The sequence below is a fragment of the Symsagittifera roscoffensis genome, chromosome 1 (genome assembly GCF_963678635.1).
Source record: "Symsagittifera roscoffensis chromosome 1, txSymRosc1.1, whole genome shotgun sequence".
Lineage (NCBI taxonomy): Eukaryota > Metazoa > Xenacoelomorpha > Acoela > Convolutidae > Symsagittifera > Symsagittifera roscoffensis.
The window spans coordinates 79,652,829-79,663,778 of record NC_087062.1 but is presented as its reverse complement, the minus strand read 5'-3'; the positions used below and the strand labels follow the sequence as shown (position 1 = coordinate 79,663,778).

General features: G+C 34.2%; 1 protein-coding gene across 1 annotated transcript in view; it reads right to left on the bottom strand.

Annotated features, from left to right (window-relative positions):
- LOC134850463 (3-phosphoinositide-dependent protein kinase 1-like) overlaps positions 1-10,950 on the bottom strand; it is a 203,192-nt gene that overhangs the window by 104,187 nt on the left and 88,055 nt on the right. The window lies entirely within an intron of this gene.

Here is a 10,950-nt window from a genome sequence, read left to right as displayed (position 1 = left end):
ATTTCTTGACCTTGATCTTTTGGCGCCGACAGAATTGATCTACGCTTTGAAAACTCAAACATGGGCTTAATTAAGATCAAAGAGCCAAAGTTGGAAGAAATTTTCGGATGACAACCAAAGGCCTCATGGTATAATGGTTAAAGCATTAGTCTCAAAGAGATCAAAGGATCGAATCCCTGGCGGCACAATAAATTTTCCAATTTTCCCAAAAAAGTTGAATTTCGGGTCAATATGATAACGGGTATATCAAGGGTACAATAAATGGGTTAACCTTACAGGGTTGGGCGGAGGGAAAAGAAACGTCAACACCTTGTATGTATTTGTTATTTTGCCGGTTTCAAATCGACTCTAGCTCAATTTTGAAAAATCAAGGAAAATAATTAAACTTGGAAAACATTTTATTGCTTGGCAATATAAATTAAATAGCAAATATTTAACTCAAGTTCGCCATAGCGCGAAAGAAATGCAATTCAGTTTTTTCTTCGTTGCGCGCTCGTTGTGCGGTGCGAACTAAATTTTCTTTGGATGGTAGGGCTAGTTGAGTGGCAATGTTGTCTGTAATTGGCTGAATGGCGGTTGCGACTGCGACGGTTGGGGTGTTACTATCGCTTAGCTCCTTGATGTTTTTCAAAACTAGTCGAGCATCAGGTTTGCCCGTGGAAATATCGTGATTATGTTGACCCCTCGTTTCAATAAAATTTTCTCCTTCCGTAATTGCTGTTGCGCGGCATTTATGGGTTTGGTACTTTGAGCAGTTCCAATTTGTTGTTGTTTTGTTTTTTTCGTTTAAGGTAATACTCGTGGCCTGATACCACTAGCATTTGTTTATCTTTCGAAGATAAAGTAAAATGGAATGACGCTTCAAACATTATATCTGATCTGATAGAGTGGTATAACAATGGTTAAAGAAATAGGCAGTATGATTTTTTATAAAACTCACAAACGTCTTTTGTTGCCTTCAATTAGCACCATGTAGGTTATCTCTGTTTTAAACGCGTGAGTGAGGGATTATTTCTCTAACTAATCGAAATGCAATTACTTTTGAGATGCTAGAGGCATCAAGTGAATTAAGACTAGTTTTTCAGGCCTCAATTAGTAAGCTTAATTGGACTACTCCTACACTTATAAAAAGGACTTAATTTGGAACAAATTATCGTCATTAAAAGGGGGTTAATTTGTTGTGGGGTTATCATGTTACGGGGTTATGATATAGGGGGTGTAAACAGAGGGAGTTAAATATCGTAGGGTTAAAGAGTGGGACACCGGAAACACCAGATAGCAAAGCCACATTGGCTTCAAAAAAAAGCTATTTGTGTATGGCACTGACATGATGAATTATGCCGAAAGTATGTATCAAAATTAAAAACAAAAAGGATGGAAAAAAAGTGAGCAACATAATTAATCACAATGTTTTTTTGAGAGTTTCTGCATTTTTATTATAGAGCTTTAAAATAGAGCAACAGTCAGGGGCAGACCTAGGATTTTCTCGAGGGGGGGGGGGCAGTGGATTTTCAAAAAAAATTCGAAAAATTTTGACCTTTTTTTTTTAGGTCGACCGAATTGATTTTTGAGCTCTCCCTAAGCATGGTTTAGTCCCTTTTTTGGCAACATTTTCTGCGCCGCAGGCAAAAATTTGAAAAAACAGTCCAAAAAAGGCGTTTTTAGGCACTTTTTGGAAAATTTTGACCAAAAAATTGCGTTTTTTCGGCGCGCGATCCCCCCCTCAAAAAGAGAATATATTGGCGCCAAAGGCGCCTTTAGAAAAGTTTTAGGGTCGGTTGGCCAAAAATGGATTTCTTAAAAAGTACCAAAGGGGGGACCCTTTGGGTCGGCTCGGCAGGGGGTCGAATCCCTGAGGGGGGGGGGGGCGTCCGCCCCCCCGCCCTAAATCCGCCCCTAGAAACAGCTATTTCTAACTAGAGATTGTTATGAGTACCTTGTTATGACATAAAACCACAATAGTCAATCTGCAACTATTTCCAATAAAAAAAATTTTTATGAACGCTTTATTAACATCTGCAATATTTATAACCAAGATGTTGAATTATGTAGAAATAAATATTGTTTTGAAGTAATAATTTAAAAGTCGATTTCTTTAACACTAGGAACAAAGGAATTATGACACATATGCCAATAGAACGCAGCCAAATATATCATGTTAACCACTTGTGTAGCAAACTCACTGACGATTTTGATGATATCAAGTGTGCTATCGACTAGCTCAGTTTCTTGAAAAAATAAATTTAACTTCTTGCGTATAATTTCAGTAACTACTGATATAAACAATAGATTTTGAAACAAAAATTTGACTTTAATGTTTGTAATTTCAATAGTAAGTTTTTAGTTTCATGGTTGTCAACTTAAGCACTTTCGACATTGTTTCTGGTTAGGTACTTAAATTCATAACAGTTACGAGAGCAAGCGTCATGTAATCGACAACTAGACTTTTTTCGCGTAAGCAACTTTTCTTCCTCATTTGTAATTAAAAATGATGTTGCATCAGTATCGATTCTTAGAACTTCCAGACCCCTTTTCACTTGACCTTGAGGTCTTGCGGCTACTAGTCGGGGTTTCAAGTTGCAGCCGGACCTTGTTTTTTTCAGTGTCTGCTATTTATTTTTTTTCGGGAAAAATGACAATGTTTTTTCAATCATTTTTGGATTGTTTTTAAAATTGAACTCCGGCTTTTTGGTTATCCGGCTTTAAAATTGTTGGCTTAGTTCCCCTATAGACTTGAATCCTACATCCTCGCCTGGCAAAATTGAACTCCGGCTTTTTCGGTACCTCGCTTTAAAATTGTGGGCTTAGTTCCCCTATAAACTTGAATCCTACATCTTCGCCTGGCATTTAATTTATGCATTGGACGCATAATATCTTGATTTGAACCAGGCCAGGGCCTGTTTGTTTGCAAATTGAATAAAATATCCGATAGAAAAAACGTCGGCCTTCCTTTTTTCGGATTACTTTTTTTACGGCAGTTGCGATAGTGTGATTTTCTAATGATTTAAACAATTCCTACTATAATCAAACTTCACTTCAATGGTTTCTTGTTTCTGATTCTTTTCAATGCTGGAGTTCTGTGGGCGAAGGTGGCTTGGTTAGGTGTCGTAAAAAATAAAATAATTTTAACGCAAAATTTTTCATAACAGAAAAGTTGTTTAGACTCAACAGACTGTTTCTAAGCAATCAAGTCAAAATAATTGACCAAATTCGACAGTTTTCCAGAGGGAAAAAACATAGTTTGCTTTAGTTGTTTAGACTCAACAGACTGTTTCTAAGCAATCAAGTCAAAATAATTGACCAATTTCGACAGTTTTCCAGAGGGAAAAAACATAGTAAGCTTTTTTTTCATTTGATTGCTCTCTGTTTTTTTTTCAGGGAGTTGGTGTGAAAATTTTTTTTGGAAAACGCATTTATTTAAAACAGTTTTTTTGAAGTTTATTAGACGTTTTTAACAGTTTTTATTTACAACCGACTCATCACCAACAGTAGACGCTGTTTCGTTGCATCTCGATTTAATTCCTACAAGATTTTGCGTTGCTCGGCTGTAAACAAATAACCAACATACTTCATAGTTTTTGCAGCCATTTCGTGAAGTGGTTGAAATAAATCAATATTACCTTAATTTTTGCAAAATTTGATATTTTTGGTATAGTGAGAATCTACTCATTTTCGATGTAATTCTTTCTTGTTCTGTGCCTAACTAATTGTTCAATAGGGTCTTAATGGTACACAAGGAAATAATGAAATTGCATAAACAAATCAATAACAAAATTTGAACAAACTATGCAAAAATCAGTCTTACATTAAATTTTGACAAAGGTGTGATTTAATTGACCAGGTGTACAGTTGAGCTTTTACCGCGTGCTTAAAGTGGTGGAATTCTAATAATTTGTACTAATATTTTCATCACCATTTTTTAATGGTTTGAAAAATTTCGAGTTCTCCTGAAACACCAAAAAGCGAGAGGCAAAAATTCGTTACAGGCGACAATTCGTAACAAGCGTCAACTCTTAACAAGCGACAATTAAAAATAGTAAACTGCAACAACTCGTAACAAGCGCCAATTCAAAGTAGTAAATTAAGCGGGGAACACTAATTCACGCGCAGTATTTCTCTCGTGCCGGATGTAAGCGCAGCGGAGCAAGCTTATTCTACTTGCCAATGCTTTGTTACAAATTGCCGCTTTTTACGAATTGTCGCCTGTTATGATTTTTCGCCCTTCTACCGAAAAGGTCAATTTTGCTGACTATTTTTACGCAGTTTATTGTTTGCTTCAACAACGCACCATTTTTAGGAATTATTGGGAGTCTTGGAGTTTTAACAAATATGTTATGTCCAGTAGGCTCTGATTCAGAACACATCTTTAGAAAAAAATTTTAAGCAGGACCGCTGTTTGCGAAACAGACCAAAAGAATTGAAATGTTAGCAAACTGCTATGAAATGTTAGCACAAAATGTTTCGACAACAATGACTGAAACAAAAACTTCAAAACTAAAAAAAGCAACCATTTAATTTTCCCCCTAATTAGTTTTTATTTACAACCGACTCATCACCAACAGTAGACGCTATTTCAGTAGACCAAAAGAATTGAAATGTTAGCACAAAATGTTTCCAACAGTAGACCAAAATGTTAGCCAACAGTAGACCAAAAGAATTGAAATGTTAGCACAAAATGTTTCGACAACAATGACTGAAACAAAAACTTCAAAACTAAAAAAAGCAACCATTTAATTTTCCCCCTAATTAGTTTTTATTTACAACCGACTCATCACCAACAGTAGACGCTATTTCGTTGCATCTCGATTTAATTCCTACAAGATTTTGCGTTGCTCGGCTGTAAACAAATAACCAACATACTTCATAGTTTTTGCAGCCATTTCGTGAAGTGGTTGGAATAAATCAATATTACCTTAATTTTTTGCAAAATTTGATATTTTTGGTATAGTGAGAATCTACTCATTTTCGATGTAATTCTTTCTTGTTCTGTGCCTAACTAATTGTTCAATAGGGTCTTAATGGTGCACAAGGATATAATGAAATTGCATAAACAAATCAATAACAACATTTGAACAAACTATGCAAAAATCAGTCTTACATTAAAATTTGACAAAGGTGTGATTTTTCAGTTCCTTATCTTAATAAAAGGCCATCAAATTAGGTAGAACATTTTTTTTTCAGAGGTAATTATTGATGAAAGAGCATAAGAATTTCAGTATAAATTAATTGGGTGACGGCAAACTTGAGTCTAGTGTCATCAATTTTTGGTCTGAAAACCGTAAAAACTTAGGTTAGTTGTTCTTACACTGAAAAAATTTTCTTAATATCTGTTGAACCGCAGATCAATTTTGAAAAAAATTTAACATCATACCATATTTGACCCTGTACGATTGTTCTGTGAGGTAGTAAAAATCGGCAGTAAGAGCAACCTACGCCATAGCTACTTCAATTCTTAAAACGATCAGAAACACCAGAAAACAATTGGACCACATGTAAAAATGCGAGACAAATTTAGAAAATCTGGTTCATTAAATTGCAGCCGATTAACCAACATAATATGATAGCCTTTTATCGCGTAATATTTATATATAATAGCTATTTATGTTGTGCAACTTGAAAAAAAATTGCAGAATTGAACTCCGGTTTTTTCGGTATCCGGCTTTAAAATTGTGGGCTTAGTTCCCCTATAAACTTGAATCCTACATCTTCGCCTGGCATTTAAGTTTATGCATTGGACGCATAATATCTTGATTTGCACCAGGCCAGGGCTTGTTTGTTTGCAAATTGAATAAAATATCCGATAAAAAAAAACGTCGGCCTTCCTTTTGTCGGATTAATTTTTTACGGCAGTTGCGATAGTGTGATTTTCTAATGATTTAAGCAATTCCTACTATTATCAAACTTCATTTCAATGATTTCTTGTTTCTGATTCTTTTCAATGGTTCTGTGGGAGAAGGTGGCTTGGTTAGGTGTCGTAAAAAAATAAAATAAATTTAACGCAAAATTTTTCATAACAGAAAAGTTGTTTAGACTCAACAGACTGTTTCTAAGCAATCAAGTCAAAATAATTGACTAAATTCAACAGTTTTCCAGAGGGAAAAAACATAGTACCCGACTGCCATATCCTAGTCGCAAGAAGTAAAAAAAATAGCTTTTTTTCATTTGATTGCTCTCTGTTTTTTTTTCAGGGAGTTGGTGTGAAATTTTTTTATTGAAAAACGCATTTATTTAAAACAGTTTTTTTGAAGTTTATTAGACATTTTTAACAGTTTTTATTTACAACCGACTCATCACCAACAGTAGACGCTATTTCGTTGCATCTCGATTTAATTCCTACAAGATTTTGCGTTGCTCGGCTGTAAACAAATAACCAACATACTTCATAGTTTTTGCAGCCATTTCGTGAAGTGGTTGGAATAAATCAATATTACCTTAATTTTTGCAAAATTTGATATTTTTGGTATAGTGAGAATCTACTCATTTTCGATGTAATTTTTTCTTGTTCTGTGCCTAACTAATTGTTCAATAGGGTCTTAATGGTGCACAAGGATATAATGAAATTGCATAAACAAATCAATAACAAAATTTGAACAAACTATGCAAAAATCAGTCTTACATTAAAATTTGACAAAGGTGTGATTTTTCAGTTCCTTATCTTAATAAAAGGCCATCAAATTAGGTGGAACATTTTTTTTTCAGAGGTAATTATTGATGAAAGAGCATAAGAATTGCAGTATAAATTAATTGGGTGACGGCAAACTTGAGTCTAGTGTCATCAATTTTTGGTCTGAAAACCGTAAAAACTTAGGTTAGTTGTTCTTACACTGAAAAAATTTTCTTAATATCTGTTGAACCGCAGATCACTTTTGAAAAAATTTTAACATCATACCATATTTGACCCTGTACGATTGTTCTGTGAGGTAGTAAAAATCGGCAGTAAGAGCAACCTACGCCATAGCTACTTCAATTCTTAAAACGATCAGAAACACCAGAAAACAATTGGACCACATGTAAAAATGCGAGACAAATTTAGAAAATCTGGTTCATCAAATTGCAGCCGATTAACCAACATAATATGATAGCCTTTTATCGCGTAATATTTATATATAATAGCTATTTATGTTGTGCAACTTGAAAAAGAATTGCAGAATTGAACTCCGGTTTTTTCGGTATCCGGCTTTAAAATTGTGGGCTTAGTTCCCCTATAAACTTGAATCCTACATCTTCGCCTGGCATTTAAGTTTATGCATTGGACGCATAATATCTTGATTTGCACCAGGCCAGGGCTTGTTTGTTTGCAAATTGAATAAAATATCCGATAAAAAAAAACGTCGGCCTTCCTTTTGTCGGATTACTTTTTTACGGCAGTTGCGATAGTGTGATTTTCTAATGATTTAAGCAATTCCTACTATTATCAAACTTCATTTCAATGATTTCTTGTTTCTGATTCTTTTCAATGGTTCTGTGGGAGAAGGTGGCTTGGTTAGGTGTCGTAAGAAATAAAATAAATTTAACGCAAAATTTTTCATAACAGAAAAGTTGTTTAGACTCAACAGACTGTTTCTAAGCAATCAAGTCAAAATAATTGACCAAATTCAACAGTTTTCCAGAGGGAAAAAACATAGTACCCGACTGCCATATCCTAGTCGCAAGAAGTAAAAAAAATAGCTTTTTTTCATTTGATTGCTCTCTGTTTTTTTTCAGGGAGTTGGTGTGAAATTTTTTTATTGAAAAACGCTTTTATTTAAAACAGTTTTTTTGAAGTTTATTAGACATTTTTAACAGTTTTTATTTACAACCGACTCATCACCAACAGTAGACGCTATTTCGTTGCATCTCGATTTAATTCCTACAAGATTTTGCGTTGCTCGGCTGTAAACAAATAACCAACATACTTCATAGTTTTTGCAGCCATTTCGTGAAGTGGTTGGAATAAATCAATATTACCTTAATTTTTGCAAAATTTGATATTTTTGGTATAGTGAGAATCTACTCATTTTCGATGTAATTCTTTCTTGTTCTGTGCCTAACTAATTGTTCAATAGGGTCTTAATGGTGCACAAGGATATAATGAAATTGCATAAACAAATCAATAACAAAATTTGAACAAACTATGCAAAAATCAGTCTTACATTAAAATTTGACAAAGGTTTGATTTAATTGACCAGGTGTACAGTTGAGCTTTTACCGCGTGCCTAAAGTGGTGGGATTTTAATACTTTGTACTAATATTTTCATCACAATTTTTTAATTTTTCGAAAAATTTCGAGTTCTCCTAAAACACCAAAAAGCGAGAGGCAAAAATTCGTTACAGGCGACAATTCGTAACAAGCGACAACTCTTAACAAGCGACAATTCAAAATAGTAAACTGCAACAACTCGTAACAAGCGCCAATATAAAGTAGTAAATTAAGCGGGGAACACTAATTCACGCGCAGTATTTCTCTCGTGCCGGATGTAAGCGCAGCGGAGCAAGCTTGTTCTACTTGCCAATGCTTTGTTAGAAATTGCCGCTTATTACGAATTGTCGCCTGTTATGATTTTTCTCCCTTCTACCGAAAAGGTCAATTTTGCTGACTATTTCTACGCAGTTTATTGTTTGCTTCAACAACGCACCATTTTAGGAATTATTGGGAGTCTTGGAGTTTTAACAAATATGTTATGTCCAGTAGGCCCTGATTCAGAAAACATCTTTAGAAAAAATTGTTTAACCAGGACCGCTGTTTGCGAAACAGACCAAAAGAATTGAAATCTTAGCAAATTGCTGAGCACAAAATGTTTCGACAACAATGACTGAAACAAAAACTTCAAAACTAAAAAAGCAACCATTTAATTTTCCCCCTAATTTCATTTTCATTATTTTAGTAAGCAATCAAAATAAGATAATTAATAGTTTAAGAGATAAATATAAATGAAAGAGCTAATATTATGATTTTTCAGTTCTCTATCTTAATAAAAGGCCATCAAATTAGGTAGAACATTTTTTTTCAGAGGTAATTATTGATGAAAGAGCATAAGAATTGCAGTATAAATTAATTGGGTGACGGCAAACTTGAGTCTAGTGTCATCAATTTTTGCTCTGAAAATCGTAAAAACTTAGGCTAGTTGTTCTTACACTGAAAAAATTTTCTTAATATCTGTTGAACCGCAGATCAATTTTGAAAAAACTTTAACATCATACCGTATTTGACCCTGTACGATTGTTCTGTGAGGTAGTGAAAATCGGCAGTAAGAGCAACCTACGCCATAGCTACTTCAATTCTTAAAACGACCAGAAACACCAGAAAACAATTGGACCACAAGTAAAAATGCGAGACAAAATTAGAAAATCTGGTTCATTAAATTGTAGCCGATTAACCAACATAATAGGATAGCCTTTTATCGCGTAATATTTATATATAATAGCTATTTATGTTGTGCAAATTGAAAAAGAATTGCAGAATTGAACTCCGGCTTTTTCGGTATCCGGCTTTAAAATTGTGGGCTTAGTTCCCCTATAAACTTGAATCCTACATCTTCGCCTGGCATTTAAGTTTATGCATTGGACGCATAATATCTTGATTTGCACCAGGCCAGGGCTTGTTTGTTTGCAAATTGAATAAAATATCCGATAAAAAAAACATCAGCCTTCCTTTTGTTGGATTACTTTTTTACGGCAGTTGCGATAGTGTGATTTTCTAATGATTTAAACAATTCCTACTATTATCAAACTTCATTTCAATGATTTTTTGTTTCTGATTCTTTTCAATGGTTCTGTGGGGGAAGGTGGCTTGGTTAGGTGTCGTAAAAATAAAATAATTTTAACGCAAAAGTTTTCATAACAGAAAAGTTGTTTAGACTCAACAGACTGTTTCGAAGCAATCAAGTCAAAATAATTGACTAAATTCAACAGTTTTCCAGAGGGAAAAAACATAGTACACGACTGCCATATCCTAGTCGCAAGAAGTAAAAAAAATAGCTTTTTTTCATTTGATTGCTCTCTGTTTTTTTTTTCAGGGAGTTGGTGTGAAATTTTTTTTTGAAAAACGCATTTATTTAAAACAGTTTTTTTGAAGTTCATTAGACGTTTTTAACAGTTTTTTTTTACAACCGACTGATCACCAAGTAGACGCTATTTCGTAGCATCTCAATTTAATTCCTACAAGATTTTGCGTTGCTCGGCTGTAAACAAATAACCAACATACTTCATAGATTTTGCAACCATTTCGTGAAGTGGTTGAAATAAATCAAAATTACCTTAATTTTTGCAAAATTTGATGTTTTTGGTATAGTGAGAATCTACTCAGTTTCGACGTAATTCTTTTTTGTTCTGTGCCTAACTAATTGTTCAATAGGGTCTTAATGGTGCACAAGGAAATAATGAAATTGCATAAACAAATCAATAACAAAATTTGAACAAACTATGCAAAAATCAGTCTTACATTAAATTTTGACAAAGGTGTGATTTAATTGACCAGGTGTACAGTTGAGCTTTTACCGCGTGCTTAAAGTGGTGGGATTCTAATACTTTGTACTAATATTTTCATCACCATTTTTTAATGGTTCGAAAAATTTCGAGTTCTCCTGAAACACCAAAAAGCGAGAGGCAAAAATTCGTTACAGGCGACAATTCGTAACAAGCGACAACTCTTAACAAGCGACAATTCAAAATAGTAAACTGCAACAACTCGTAACAAGCGCCAATTCAAAGTAGTAAATTAAGCGGGGAACACTAATTCACGCGCAGTATTTCTCTCGCGCCGGATGTAAGCGCAGCGGAGCAAGCGTATTCTACTTGCCAATGATTTGTTACAAATTGTCGCTTATTACGAATTGTCGCCTGTTATGAACTTTCGCCCTTCTACCGAAAAGGTCAAGTTTGCTGACTATTTCTACGCAGTTAATTGTTTGCTTCAACAACGCACCATTTTTAGGAATTATTGGGAGTCATGGAGTTTTAAAATATATGTTA